Genomic DNA, 16554 nt, shown 5'->3' on the forward strand with positions numbered 1-16554 from the left:
AATCCTCAACAAAATACTAGCAAACCACATCCAACAATACATTAAAAGGATTGTACATCATGATCAAGTGGGATTTATCTCAGTGATGCAAGGGTTCTTCAACATCCACAAATCAAACAGTGTGAAACACCACATTAACAAACTGAAGAGTAAAAACCATATGATTCTCTCAATAGATGCAGAAAAAGCCTTTGACAAAATTCAACACCCATTTCTGATAAAAACCCTTCAGAAAGTAGGCATAACGGGAGCCTACCTCAACATGAAAAGGCCATATACGACAAACCCACAGCGACCATCATTCTCAATTGTGAAAAGCTGAAAGAATTCCCATTGAGATCAGGGACAAGACAAGGATGACTGCTCTCATCACTACTATTCAACATAGTTTTGGAAGTCCTAGCCACAGCAATCAGAGAAGTAAAAGAAATAAAAGGAATCCAAATTGGAAAGGAAGAAGTTAAAACTATCCCTACTTGCAGATGACATGATACTATACCTACAGAATCCTAAAGACTCTACCAAAAAACTGTTAGAGCTCATCTGTGAATTTGGCAAAGTCATAGGATACAAAATTAATACACAAAAATCAGCAACATTTCTATACACTAACAATGAAAGAGCAGAAAGAGGAATTAGGGAAGCAATCCTGTTTACCATCACATCCAAAAGAATAAAATACCTAGGAGTAAACCTACCTAAAGAGACCAAAGACCTTTACTCTGAAAACTATAAGACGCTGATGAAAGAAATCAAAGATGACACAAAGAGATGGAAAGATATGGCATGCTCGTGGATTGGAAGAGTTAATATTATCAAAATGACTATACTACCTAAGGCAATATACAGATTCAATGCAATCCCTATCAAATTACCAAGGACATTTTCACAGAACTCGAACAAAATATTTTAAAGTTTGTTTGGAAGCACAAAATGAAGCTGGAGGAAACAGGCTCCCTGGCTTCAGACTATACTACAAAGCAACAATCATCAAAACCATATGGTACTGGCACAAAGACAGAAATATAGATCAGTGGAACAGGATAGAAAGCCCAGAATTAAACCCATGAACCTACAGCCAACTCATCTATGACAAAGGAGGCAAGAATATACAATAGAGAATGGACAGCTTGTTCAATAAGTGGTGCTGGGAAAACTGGACAGCCACATGGAAAAGAATGAAATTAGAACACTCCCTAACACCATACACAAAAATACACTCAAAATGGATTAAAGACCTAGATATAAGACCAGACACTATAAAACTCTTAGAGGAAAACACAGGCCAAACACTCTGACATAAATGACAGCAACATTTTCTGAGATCCACCTCTTAGAATATTGACAACAAAAACAAAAATAAACAAATGGGACCTAATAAAACTGAAAAGCTTCTGCACAGCAAAGGAAACCCTAAAGAAAATGAAAAGACAACCCACAGAATGGGAGAAAATCTTTGCAAGTGAATCAACTGACAAGGGATTCATCTCCAAAATTTATAAACACCTTCTGCAGCTCCACACCAAAAAAACAAACAACCCCATCAAAAAATGGGCAGAAGATCTAAACAGACAGTTCTCCAAAAAAGACATATGGATGGCCAAAAAACACATGAAAAGGTGTTCAACATCACTTATTATTAGAGAAATGCTAATCAAAACCACAAAGAGGTACCACCTTATACCAGTCAGAATGGCCCTCATCAAAATGGCCCTACAAACAATAAGTGCTGGAGAGGGTGTGGAGAAAAAGGAACCCTAGTACACTGTTAGTGAGATTGTAAATTGGTGCAACCACTGTGGAAAACAGTATGGAGATTCCTCGGAAAACTAAAAATAGAACTCCCATTTGATCCAGCACTCCCACTCCTAGGCATCTATCCAGAGAAAATCAAACTCGCAACAACACATGTACTCTGATGTTCACCGTAGCACTCTTTGCAATAGCCAAGACATGGAAATAACCTAAATGTCCATCGACAGAGGAGTGGATCAAGAAGATGTGGTAAACATACACAATGGAATATTACTCAGCCATTAAAAGGAACAAAATACTGGCATTTTTAGCAACATGGATGGACCTAGAAACTATCATGCTAAGTGAAGTCAGACATACAATGAGACACCGACATCAAATGCTTTCACTTACATGTGGAATCTGAAAAAAGGACAGACTGAACTTCTTTGCAGAACAGATGCTGACTCACAGACATTGAAAAACTTATGGTCTCTGGAGGAAACAGTTTGGGGGGTGGGGGAATGTGCTTGGGCTGTGGGATGGAAATCCTGTGAAATCAGATTGTTATGATCATTATACAACTACAGATGTGATAAATTCATTTGAGTAATAAAAAAATAAAAACACTAAAATAAAATAAAATTAGAAATGAAAAAGAAATTACCACTGACTCCACAGAAATACAAAGGATAATAGAGACTACTATAATTAACTAGAGTCAATAAAATGGACAACCTAAAAGAAATGGGCAGATTCTTACAAAAGCACAACCTACCAAGACTGAAGCAGGAAGAAATTGAAAATTTGAACAGACCAATCACAAGTACCAAAATTGAAAGTGTGATTTAAAACCTTTCAAAAAACAAAAGTTCAGGACCTGATGCCTACAGAGGTGAATTCTATCAAACATTCAGTGAAAAGTTAGTACCTATTCTTCTGAAACTCTTCCAAAAAATAGCAGAGGAAGGAACATTCCCAAGGTAATTCTATGAGGCTGCCATTACCCTGATACCAAAACCAGACAAGGATACCACAAAAAAAAAAAAAAAAGAAAGAAAATTACAGACCAATATCACTAATGAACATAGATGCAAAAATCCTCAACAAAATACTAGCAAACCAAATCCAAATATATAGTAAAAGAGTCATACACCATGATCACTTGGGATTTAGCCTAGGCATGCAAGGATTCTTCAGCATCTGCAAATCAATAAATGTGATACACCACATGACCAAACTGAAAAATAAAAACCACATGATCATCTCAATATATCCAGAAAAGGCTTTGGACAAAATTCAACACCCATTTCTGATAAAAACTCTTCAGAGAGTGGAAATAGAGGGAACCTACCTCAATATAATAAAAACTATATAGGAAAAATCCACGGCTAACATCATTTTCAATGGTGAAAAATTGAAAACATTTCCACTAAGATAAGGAACAAGACAAGAATGCCCAACTTTACCACCATTATTTAACATAGTTTTGGAAGTCCTAGCCACAGCAATCAGAGAAGTAAAAGAAATAAAAGGAATCCAAATTGGAAAAGAAGAATTAAAACTATCACTGTTTGCAGATGACATGATACTATACCTAGAAAAACCTAAAGACAGCACTAGAAAACTGTTAGAACTCCTCAGTGAATTTGGCAAAGTTGCAGGCTACAAAATTAATACAGAGAAATCATTTGTATTTCTATATAATAATAATGAAATATCAGGAAGAGAAATCAGAGAACTCATCCCATTTACCATCACATAAAAAACAATAAAGCACTTCTTTAATATCAAAAGAGACAAAAAACTATACTCTTAAAATTATAAGACAGTGATGAAAGAAATCAAAGATGACAGAAACAGATGGAAAGATATACCATACTCTTGGATTGGAAGAATCAGTGTTGTCAAAATGACTATACTATGCAAGGCAATCTATAGATTCAATGAAATCCCTCTCAAATTACCAATTACATTCTTTACAGAACTAGAACAAAATATTTTAAAATTTGTGTGGAAACACAATAGACCCCAAATAGCCAAAGCAATATTGAAAAAGACAAACAAAAATGACAGAATCAAGCTTCCTGACTTCAGACAATACTACAAAGCTACAGTCATCAAAATGATATTGTATTGGCACAAAAACAGAAATATACATCAGTGGAACAGGATATAAAGCTAGAAATAAACCCAAGTACCTATGGTTGACTAATCCATGACAAAGGAGGCAAGAACATACAATGGAAGAAAGGTAGTCTCTTCAATAAATGGTGCTTAGAAAACTGGAAAGCTACATGTAGAAGATGAAAAGAGAACACTATTTAAAACCATACACAAAATGGATTAAGGACTTAAATATAAGGCCAGATACTATCATCAAACTCTTAGAAGAAAACATTGGCAGAATGTTTTTTGACATAAATCACAGCAACATCTTGTTCAATCCACCTCCTAGAATAATGATAAAAAAGAAACAAATAAACCAATGGGACCTAATTAAACTCAAAAGCATTTGCATGGCAAAGGAGGCCATTAGAAAAACAAAAAGAGGAGTTCCCGTCGTGGCGCAGTGGTTAACGAATCCGACTAGGAACCATGAGGTTGCAGGTTCGATCCCTGGCCTTGCTCAGTGGGTTAACGATCCGGCGTTGCCGTGAGCTGTGGTGTAGGTTGCAGACGCGGCTCGGATCCTGCGTTGCTGTGGCTCTGGTGTAGGCCGGTGGCTACAGCTCCGATTGGACCCCTAGCCTGGGAACCTCCATATGCCGCGGGAGCGGCCCAAAGAAATAGCAAAAAAAGACAAAAAAAAAAAAAAAGAAAAAAAAAGAAAAACAAAAAGACAACCCAAAGAATGGGAGAAAAATCTTTGCAAACAATGTACAAACAACACATACAACTCAACAACCAGAGAACAAACAACCCAATTGAAAAATGGGCAGAAGACATAAATAGACAATTCTCCAAAAGACACATGGATGGCCAACAGGCACATGAAAAAATACTCAGCATCACTAGTTAGTTATTAGAGAAATGCAAATCAAACTACAATGAGGTACTACCTCACATCTGACAGAATGGCCATCATTAAGAAGTCAACAAACAACAAATGCTGGAGAGGATGTAGAGAAAAGGGTACCCTCCTTTGCTGCTGGTGGGGATGTAAATTGGCACAACCACTTTGGAAAACGGTATGGAGGCACCTCAGAAAACTAAATATAGAACTACCATATGATCCAGCAATACCACTCCTGAGCATACATCTGGACGAAACTTTCGTTGAAGCAGATACATGCTCCCCTATGTTGATTGCAGTGCTATTCACAATAGCCAAGACATGGAAACAACCTCAATGTCCATCAACAGATGAATGGATTAAGAAGATGTGGTGTATATATATACACAATGAAATACTACTCAGCCATAAAAAAGAACAAAATAATGTCATTTGCAGCGCCATGGATGGAAGTAGAGATTCTCATACCAAGTGAAGCAAGCCAGAAAGAAAAAGACAAATACCATATGATATCACTTGTGTGTGGAATCTAAAATATGGCACATATTATGCTATATATAAAACAGAAACAGATCATGGCCAAGGAGAGCAGACTTGTGGTTCCCAGTGAGGAGAGGGGAAGGAGTGGGATGGATGGGTGGTAAGGGGTTTTTGGATGCAAACTGTTATATTTGAAAGGGATGGGCAATGGGGCTCTACTGTACAGTATAGGGAACTGTGTGGACTGGATCACTTTTTTGCACAACAGAAACGGAAGAAACATTGTAAATCAACTACACATTAAATTTAAAAAAAAACTGGCATACCTGAGTTTTCAGCAAACATGGTTTAAAGGCTGGCGCTAGAGGAACCTATGTGAATAGGATTACAATTCAAATTTATTTACTCATTTGCCCAACAATTTTCTACTGGAATGAAAAATTACAGCTGATTTAAAGAATGTATTTTCCCCTCAACTCTCTAATAGAGTGGTCTGGGAGATACACCATGACCATAATAGTAATTTATTCAAGAATTCAAAGCTGCTATATAGTCTATGCAAGTATCATGGAAAATCATGCTTAATTTAAAATGCATGTATTGAAGAAGAAAGTCATACATCAGAGAGTGCATCAGCAATGTACCAATGGGGAGATGTAGCAAACAATGCCAGGAAATTCAAGCTGATGCCTTAGAAGATTTCTCCTATGGGTCTGAGCATGAAAAAGAATTACACACTGAAGGAAGTATACTTGTACCAAAAAGTAATAACACTGCATCACTGCCTTGGTCTCTGAGCTCAAATTGGGGCTGATTCAATCCCTCATTCACACAATCCGGCTAGGGACAAGCACATGAGACACACATAGAGATACATTATTTATTTCAGTTTTACTTAGCACAGTGGGATCTGCTCCCTTTAAAAATTAATTTTGTCGATGCCGAGATGCGTAATTTGGAGTCAGTGAAGGGTTTGTTATACCAAACATGTTTCCTGTCTTCACCCAAGAGGTGACTGGAATAAAGGGACTCAAATCATAGCAAGAACTTTGCCGAAGGGAGGAAATTAACTTCCTTAAACAAAGTCATGGATTGCGAAAACAATTCTAGAGAATTGATACAATCTCTGTCTCTAAAATACGTCAAAAATAGGGTACCCTCCCTTTATCTGATAAGGCAGGTGCCTTAAATGCAGCTTCTTTGGAAATAGGGGCTGTTCTACTACTGAGGGGGAGAGTTGCCCATGTGTGGATCTAAGTCTGGGATGTAGCTGTTTCTTTCTACCCAGGGATGCTTCAGCTGTGTACCCTGCTGCAGACTTTGCTTTGCATCCGAGCCGATAATACTTTGTTGGGTCAAATGAGTAAATGTAGGAAGAAACGAGGAACTTATTCACCTATTGCTACTTAACAACAGTACCTTGTATTTAGCAGCTTTGGACATAAACTTTTATTATCTCAGAGTTTGTGGGAATCAGGAATTGAGGAATGGCTCAGCTTGGTGGTTCTAGCTCAAGGCTTCTCATGAGTCACAGTCAAGATGTTGTCTGGGCTGTGAGAGCAGAGACTAGGGCTTCTCTCTTACCAGAATATGGGAGCCAAAGGGCAATTACTGGGGGCAGGGGACAAGCACAATGAAGTAGGGGTAGAGATTCCAAATGTTGAGGTAACTGAAATTTGGCCAGAGGAAGTGGCTATATTAACAAAGCCCTAGGAAGAGTCAGAAGGTCAAAGCAAAATGAAGAGAAGGGAGGGGTGAGCCAAAAGGCAACCTGATAGTACGTGACTTGGAACAGAGAGGGTGGAACAGCGGATCATGTGGTGAGAAAAGAGCTAGGCTGGGAAGCCACAGCCAGAGTGTCCTGCTTTGGGCTCTCTGTTGCTCCAACTGCCTGAACTTGCTCTCTCCCTCACCCCACCCAGGTATTAGGGAGGAGGGGTTAGCAGATGAGAAAGATGGAGGAGTTTTAGGAGGAAGTTTAGAAGAAGAAGATTTTGCACCCTGAGAGCCTCCCTCTGTGGGCAGTTGCCTGCTCACCCTGGTGAATTCTGCTTCTCTCTGGTGTTTCTATCATATCACCCTGGTCCAGCTCCTGACCTTGTTGGAGTCTCCAACACGACATCATGCTACTGCTTCTGTCACCATGGGATTTTGAAAATATTTATTCATGATCCTCAGAGATGGAACATAAAATCAATAAACATGAGGCTCCACCAGTCTTTGAAAATATGTCACTGTATTAATTGTGTCAAGAGCTTCCATTTTGTTATTTTGAAGACAATTGAGAGAAATAGAAAATGGACCAAGTACCGAATAATATTAAGTAATGATTTTTTTCTTTTAGGTGTGACAATAGTATTGTGGCTACTTAGGAAAATGTCATTGGTGCTTAAAGGCCTAGAGCCCTAGACTGGTACCTGGATGCAATCTCACAAGAAGAATGGTCTTCTCGTGACCTTGACCAGAAACTCCTTTCCCATGTTGTTACCACTATGTGTTTGACACCCTCATGCCAGGCACACTCTCCATCCTGATCCTCTCAGCTTGCCCTGCCTCACCCTTTGACTCTGGAGCTATGTCCAATCCTCTAATTCTGACATGGTTACTTATTAGCTAATGATGGCCTTGCTTCACTCCTTAGACCTGAAACAAGGTACACTATTTCTTCTTTTTTTCTTTCTTGGCTGCCCCGCAGCATGTGGAGTTCCCAGGCCAGGGATCAGATCCTAGCTGCAATTGCCACCTATGCCACAGCTGCACCAATGCCAGATCCTTAACCCGTTGTGCAGAGACAGGGATTGAACCTGTGTCCCAGGGCCGCAGAGACACCGCTGATCCTGTTGTACCACAGCTGTAACTCCAGGTACTCTATTTCTGGCTTCAATAGTTGCTTTCTTTCTCAACTATGATAAAAGCTCTCCTGGCTGTATGACATGAATTTTCCCATATATATCTTTGGACTTTACATTCTTTTTTTTTTTTTGGTCTTTTTGCCATTTCTTGGGCCACTCCCGCGGCATATGGAGGTTCCCAGGCTAGGGGTCTAATCAGAGCTGTAGCCGCCGGCCTACACCAGAGCCACAGCAACTCGGGATCCGAGCCACGTCTGTGACCTACACCACAGCTCACGGCAACGCCAGATCGTTAACCCACTGAGCAAGGGCAGGGATCGAACCCGCAACCTCATGGTTCCTAGTCGGATTTGTTAACCACTGTGCCACGACGGGAACTCCTTTTTTTTTTTTTTGGACTTTACATTCTTATTCAGTGTGTGTGTATGTGTGTGTCCTTGTTGGATTTGTCACAGATAAGAGACGGAATCTTCACATTGATGACCATGTTGCCTTTCCTGAAATCTGTATGAAACCCTTCAGCTCTTCTTTTCCTATTTCAAAGTCCATATCCCTCCTTGGACCTCCCCCAGGTTGCTTCCTGCCTAAAGGATGCTTCCTATACTTATTGTCAGGTGAAAATGGCTGACATGCACAAAATCCAACAGACGACCAATTTATCCTGGTTAGGAAGAGCGACCTCATTGACAGTTCTTCAACAACTTATCTGTCATGTTACCTCACCTATCCACTTCTGTATTTTAACCTCACATATCTTGGAATTATGCCAAAACTTCTCCCAAATGCTTTTAGTAGTTTTATAGAGAATGCCTCAGAGAATACCTGGCTTGGGAAATTATGATCCTTACAGACCTAGAGTGGAAACTCCCAAATTCCAACATAAAAATTCATAGAAAGGACGATCCAAATCAATTATCCACTTCACTATTAAACAGTAAACTCTGTAAACATGAGAGCCCTTTGGAGTAAGTGATTTTTTTTTTTTTTTTTTTTTTTTTGGCCTTTTAGGACTGCACACTCTGCAGGCTGGGGGTCTAACTGGAGCTGTAGCCGCCCACCTATACCAGAGCCACAGCAATGCCAGACCTGAGCCGAGTCTGTAACCTACACCACAGCTCAAGGCAACGCTGGATCCTTAACCCACTGAGTGAGGCTGGGGATCAAACCCACAATCTCATGGTTCTTGGATTCGTTTCTGCTGTGCCATGACAGGAGTGTCCATAAGTGACATCTTTAGGAGTTAATTCACATGTTTTCATCCCTTGGCCAGAGAGAATTTCAAGCAGCTCCCGTGGATTCGCTCAACATCAGACCTGCCCTTATGCTGTATTCTGGGAAACAGCCCCCTCCAGAGAACACTGCTCATTGGATAGCATAACCCAAGGCTCAGGTAAAGAGGAAACCTCTCATCCATTTTTAGAAATCCAGGAAATGGCTTATATTTATTTGACCCTAATTGAATTCAATCACAAATATTTACTAAGTATTTTTAGTCTATAATTCATTTTACCAGACGCTGGAATGCTGGAAGAGCATTTGTTTAAAAAAAAAAAAAAAAAAAGTAAGAAATGAGGAATTCCTGTTGTGGCTCAGTGGTTAGCAAACCCGACTAGCATCCATGAGGATGTGGGTACCATCCCTGTCCTCGCTCAGTCTTCAGGGTTAAGGATCCTGCGTTGCCGTGAGCTGTGGTGTAGGTTGCAGATGCGGTGTGGATTCCGTGTTGCTGTGGCTGTGGTGTAGGCTGGCAGCTGTAGCTTTGATTTGACTCCTAGCCTAAGAATCTGCATATGCCTCAGATTGGCCCCCAAAAGATAAAAAGACCTAAAAAAAAAAAAAAAAGAAAGAAAGAAAGAAATCATCTCTATCCTCAAGGAGCTTTAGCTTAATAAAAAAGTACACATATAATTATGGTATAACAGAGAAAAGTAAGAGCTCTGAGAACTAACAAGACCCTAAGTTGGTTTGAGGAAAGGAAACATCTGGGCAGTTGTGTATAGAGAGGTTTGTGAGGCTGTATTGAGCATTTGGCACAGGCCTGCAGTGAAAAATGTGAGTTTCATGGCATCAACAGGAGAGGGAAGGGTGTTCTCTAGGCCAGGCGTTGGCAAACTTGTTCAGTAAAGACCAGATAATAAATATTTTAAGGTGTGCAGGTCACATTCTTTCTCTGTTGTACACTTTTACCCTCTTCCTTTTCTACCTTAGAAACATGTAAAAACCATTTTTTTTTTTTTTTTTTTGTCTTTTTAGGATTGCACCTGTGGCGTCTGGATGTTCCCAGGCTAGGGGTCAAATCTGAGTTGCAGCTGTTGCCAGCCTATGCCACAGCCACAGCAACACCAGATCTGAGCCACATCTGCAGCCTACACCACAACTCATGGCAATACTGGATCCTTAACCCACTGAGTGAGGCCAGGGATCGAACCCTCATCTTCATGGATGCTAGTAGGATTCTTAACCTGCTGAGCCACAATGGGAAGTCCCCTAAAAGTCATTCTTAGCTTTTGTCCTGTACAAAAATGGACTGCAGAGATCCAACCACGGGGCATAGTGTGCCAACCCCTGTTGCACACCACTTGAAAAAGGTATGGATATGGAAAGCTGCAGTGTGTTTCTTTTTGGCTGAAAGTTATGGAAAGAGGGGATGTGGAGACTGGGAAACAGGATGGAAAGAGTTGGTTACGGCTCCAGTATGCAGGGCCTTGGATGTCAGCGCAAGTTCATTAAGTGGGAGAGAAAATCTGAAGGTTTCCAAGCAAGGAAAATGATATGATAGAGCTTCACTTTTGGAAGCTTAATTTGATGAGCATATGTGGGATGGAGTCATGCACCAAGTCGGGGACAATCCACAAGAGAAAACAAACAGGGTCTGAATAAGATGGTAGCTACAATGTTTGAAAGATGGAGACAAGCAGGCAAGACTAGGTGCCTTTTTATGAAGAAAAGAAACAAGCATATTGTTATGAAAAATATATTTGTATAAAGCAAGCAGGCCATTATGAATGCAAGGCTTGGGAGAACCAAATAAGCCACGAATACAGTCATTAGTGAAACAAGATTGCACAATGTCACTGTCAGGTTTTATGTCACCAAGTGAAATCTTTGATCCTCAGGTTGCTGAACACAGAAAAATAATTGCCTCTCAAATTGATACCTGGCCTGGTGAGACCCTTTCAGAAATCTCCTATCTGATGGCCAAGGGAGGAGTTATTAAAGACTATTTGTCATTGGAGATGACCATGTCTTAGGAGATGAGCAGGCAAGAGACATGAATGAAAACAAATTTGGGAAAAGAATCTGAAAAAGAATGGATGAGTGTGTATAACCGAATCACACTGTTGTACAGAAGAAATCATCACAACATTGTAAATCAATTATACTTCCAGAAAACTTAAAAAAATAAAGTTCCTGGCACACATTAAAAGAAAAAGAAAAAAAAATTGCCAGTGGCAGCAGACTGTGGTTCTTGGTATCTGTGATTAGTTAAAACTATTTCTGGGAGTTCTCATCGTGGCTCAGTGGTTAACGAATTCGACGAGGAACCATGAGGTTGGGGGTTCAATCCCTGGCCTTGCTCAGTGGGTTAAGGATCTGGCATTGCCGTGAGCTGTGGTGTAGGTTGCAGATGTGGCTTGGATCCCACGTTGCTGTGGCTCTGGCATAGGTCAGTGGCTACGGCTCCGATTCGACCCCTAGCCTGGGAACCTCCATATGCCATGGGAGCGGCCCAAGAAATGGCAAAAAGACAAAAAATAAACATAAAATAAAAATAATAAAATATTTCCCATCCGACAATTAAAAAAAAAACTATTTCTGGATAGAATTTGCTCATACAAATTTCTAAAACATGATATTGAACATCAAGTGATGGGAATAAGAAAGCAGTTTACAGAACCACGAGGCATCTTAGTTTCGTCAATGAGAGAGTGGACAGCAGAAGCTTGAGACCAATTCAAACTAGAAGTCTGCACATGCCTTGTGATGGACCTGGTCAACTCAATACTCTTTTAAACACATGAAGCTCTACAAAGCACCAGTGACAAGATTAAGGAATCCTGGTATTCCAATTTTCTAAGGTTAGAATAAAAAGCTAGGAAGGACATAGCAAAACAAAACAAAACCCCCAAGTTTGGGGGAGAAAGAAATTCAAATGCATTTCTTAAATATGAAGATGAAAGAAGCTGAAGGAATATTACTGGAATGAATTCACGCACCTAACAAACTTCAGTTCTCTTTAACGAAACTATGCTGAACAAATGAATAAAAAACTGGGACCACCCCCCACCACAGCATCTGATAGCTGCACAGGACAATCTAGCAATCCCAGTCTTTCTCACAGACATCAAAGCATTCCCCTCTTTAGAAGGATAGAAGCTACATGCCAGCACAGATCTGCCTTCACCTACAGTGAAAGCTCATGGACACTCCTTTGTATAACTCCAAACCTGACCTTGAGTCAGATAGCTCCCCAAGAAGAACGCTCTCCATCTACTGCAGAAAGAATTTCAAGGGAATATGGGAGGGGGTGAAGGACAGCCCTAAAGCCATATATGTAAGAGTGAGAAGAATTATAGTGGAAAGATAAACAGAAAAATTTCACACATTCTCCTGTGTGTTTGAAACCTTTTCCTAGGACCTAGAAACTATTGTCTTGGAGACATAAACTGAAATAGTTTCCTAGAAGTTTCTAAATGGTTATTGGCTGTTGTAATCACAATTTGTAAACATTAGGAGGTGATTTCCTTCATGAGCTTCTTGGGAAGAAGAGGTAAAAAATGTTCTTAGACTAAGCAACTCCCTGTTCCATGTATTCCATGTATTCACTGAGTGGTTTTTGAATTTCTTTTTTTTCTTCTGCTTTTTTTTGGGGGGGCAGGGCTATACCCATGGCATATGGAAGTTTCCAGGCTAGGGATTGAATTGGAGCTATAGCTACTGGCCTACACCACAGCCACAGACACTTGAGATCAAGTTGTGTCTGCGACCAACACCACAGCTCACAGCAACACCGGATCCTTAACCCACTGAGTGGGGTCAGGGATCAAACCCAAGTCCTCATGGATACTAGTCAGGTTCATTACTGCTGAGCCATGATGGGAACTCCTAGGTTTGGAATTTCATTAAATATAAACACCTTCCTTTCATATATCAAGAAATTGTAGCATAGTTCTAAATAAGATTGCTTTTTCCATTTAGCTTGTACAGCTAAAAATGGCCAACTTAAGAAAGCAAACATGTTTTTCCTGTCACTGTATGCAGCTTGCAAATTTGAAGCAACACTACAAACTGGTCCCAAGTGCAGAACTCTCAAAGAATTATGCCTTTTTAAAGAAATAATAACACCACCTTCAATGTTTAAAATATTGTAAATTACAGATAATGATTGATGATGGGGAGATCTGTGTTTGCAGCCCAAAGGGTAAAAATTTTCAGAATCTTCTCAATTCACTTCTTTCCTTTTAAAGAATTCATTGCAGAGTAGTACATTATTCTCTATTGAGTATACTTAGCTGCCAATTACATGAAAATGTATTATAAAAATAATTGCTTTTCATCCTCACTAACCAACTATTAGGAAGAAGAATGATGGGAAAAATCAGTCAACATTTTAATAATTCTACAACAGTATTTATAATGAATCCTCTTATCAAATTATGTGTAGAAAAGCATTTCCCACCCCATTTTCTAGTGACTTGGGCAGCACTTGAATTAAAAGATAGACATTCTCATTATGAACTCATTATAGCATTCCCCACAGACTATGGAGACTCTTCAGTATCTGGAGGAAAAATTAGATCTCGCCTTCCCACTGTTGCTTCTCACAGGCTTTGTAGAAGACTTAATTGAACCTGGCACACACTCCTAGATTTTCTACACAAAATTCAGCATTTATTCCATTTTGAGTAATTGCAAGAATGCTAATGCATTCTTCAGATGATGTGGGCCATAAAGCTCGCAAGAAAAGAGAAGTGCTCTCAGACGTCTCCATTAACTCGAAGGGAGCGGGCTAGGGAACAAAAGCCTTGCACCTGTGCTTTGCTGCAGCCCTTTCTCTCTGGTGGATGCAGGCGGCTCTGATTCCCCACCCCCACTACCCATCTGTTGCTGCAACTGGGTCTCACTCATTTCCTGAGAGAAATGCTTATCAGGATGCCACCTGATTGATGTGCACATAAGTTCACACCACCCACCTTTGGTTCAGGGCTGGTAAGTCATGGTTGGATTTCTGTCAGAAGCGTCTGATTCTCCTCATCAATGATTTAGGACTAAGAATATGGCGCCCTAGCTGGTCTAAAGGGAGCTGGGTGACAATTTGAAGAATTCCCCAGCTTCCTTTCAAATCCAGTAGAGGTAAAGCAAATCTATTCGACTCAATAAAATGCAGTCATTACCTGTCACGTGCCAGGCACAGAGGATACAAGCCAGTAAGGGATGAACTGACAAATGGCACACAGAAAAGGGCCCAGCCAAGTACAGAACTGGGGGAGGGCTTTCCCACAGGGGATTCAACAGAGGCTCTGTCTGTGAAGGAGGCAGCAAATGACTTGGGGCTTGGAGGCCACACATGGTTTGAGTGGGCAGAAAGAGCAAGCTGTCTCTGCCAGGTGGGATAGTGTGAAGCTGGCACAGGGACATGTTTTGGAAAGACTCTCACAAGACTTTCCTTGGTGACAGGAGTGGTTCTCACACTCAGAATCATCTGGAGGGCTTGTTGGGAGTTCCCTGGTGGTCTAGTGGTTATGATTCAGTGATTTCACTGCTGTGGCCCAGATTCAATCCCTGGTCTGGGAACTGCAATCCCACATCAAGTCACTGCATGTATCAAAGAAAAAAAAATCACCTGGAGGGCTTATTAGAACACAGGTTGCTGGGTTCCATACCCTGCTCCCTTTCCTCACTGAATTGGTCTGAAGCCAACTGAGAATCTGCACCTCTTACAAGTTCCCAGGTAATGCTGATGCTGGTGGTCCAGGAGAAAACTCAGAGAAACCCTAAGCAAGAAGGTAGCATTTCTAGGGGAAGATGAGGCTGAGAAGATGGATGGAGCCCAACTGCGAATGGCTGTAAGGTTTTGGAAGAAGTTAGGATGGATTTGAAAAAGCAGAGAGGCATTTTGGGAAGTGTCCTCTGACCCCTGTGCTGAGAAAAACGTGGAAAGGGAAGGGACTCATCACAGGAGATGCTCATAGTAGGTGAGGCTCAAGGCTTGGCGACCTTAACATGGATCAGGAAGATGGTCTGGCAAAAGAAAAGAGATGGTGCAAAACCCCACTCAGTCATCTCCTTCAAACTAAGTTTCAAGATACATTTGCATAAGATTTGGCAAAACAATTTACTAGGAAAACTCTAAGCTACTGGCTATCAAAGTTTCAGGTAAGAGGCTCACTAGAGAAGCTTGTTAAGAGTGCACATGCAGCAGTGTGCTCAGCAGTCTGTTGGATTTGTTTTTTGCTTCCACGTTGTTTGCAATGAACATCCCTTTGCCTCTGACTTCCCTCCAAGTTTTTTTCCAGCCTCAACCCTCAGAATCAGCCACTCAGCTATCTTCAGCCTCCGGGACTAGCCAACACTATTTTTTGAGTTTAACTCCTCATAACAGATCAACCACGAGTGCCCAGTTTCATCAGAATTATTCTAACGAGGTGGAGGCCTTCATCAAGCGCCTGGTCAGCATGCTGGCCTCCTATACCTACCTCTCTCTGGGGTTTTATTTCCACAGAGAGGATGTTGCTCTGGAGGGTGGGCCACTGTTTCTGCAATTTGCGGAGGAGAAGCACAAGGGAAAGATGCAAAACCAGCACCCATCTGTACCCTCTTCCAGGACATGCAGAAGCCATCTGAGGATGAGGTAAAACCCAGGATGCTCCGGAAGCCACCCTGCTCATGGAGAAAAACTGAACCAGGCCCATTTGGATCTACATGCCCTGGGTTCTTCCCCTGCAGACCGCTACCTCTGTGACTTCCTGGAGAACAACCGCCTGGATGAGCAGGTGAAACTCATCAGGAAGATGCATGATGATTATGTCATGCTCTCAGCTGCGCATGTGGGTGGCCCATAGAAAGGTCAGAGGTCCACTCTCATAGCCCATGAAGTTGTACCACTTGGAGGGACCAACTCCACCCACAGGCAGAGGATAGCCTGCTCTACCAGGCTCGGTTCTTCTCCAGGCTTTGTCTCTGCCCATAACTCATTTCACAATAAAACAGAACAAAACATCGACACACTCAATGACATGGACTGTGCAATTCCATTTATAGAAAATTCTAGAAAAGGCAAGAGATTAATTAGAGAAGGCAAATTAATGAGAGTTTGGGTTGGGGGGAGGGCATCAACAGGGGTATAAGGAAACTGTGTCTTTGTAGTGTGGCCACACAATTGTGTACACCTACCAAAAAAATTCATCAAACTCTACAATTGAAATAGGTAAATTTTTACGGAATGCAAAAATACCTTAATCAAAATCATTA

The 16554-nt window shown here is 41.0% G+C and overlaps 1 pseudogene; it reads left to right on the forward strand.

The window, feature by feature from the left end:
• LOC100626329 overlaps nucleotides 1-16145 on the forward strand; it is a 74038-nt pseudogene extending 57893 nt beyond the window's left edge.

The sequence above is a fragment of the Sus scrofa genome, chromosome 15 (assembly GCF_000003025.6).
Source record: "Sus scrofa isolate TJ Tabasco breed Duroc chromosome 15, Sscrofa11.1, whole genome shotgun sequence".
Classification (NCBI taxonomy): domain Eukaryota; kingdom Metazoa; phylum Chordata; class Mammalia; order Artiodactyla; family Suidae; genus Sus; species Sus scrofa.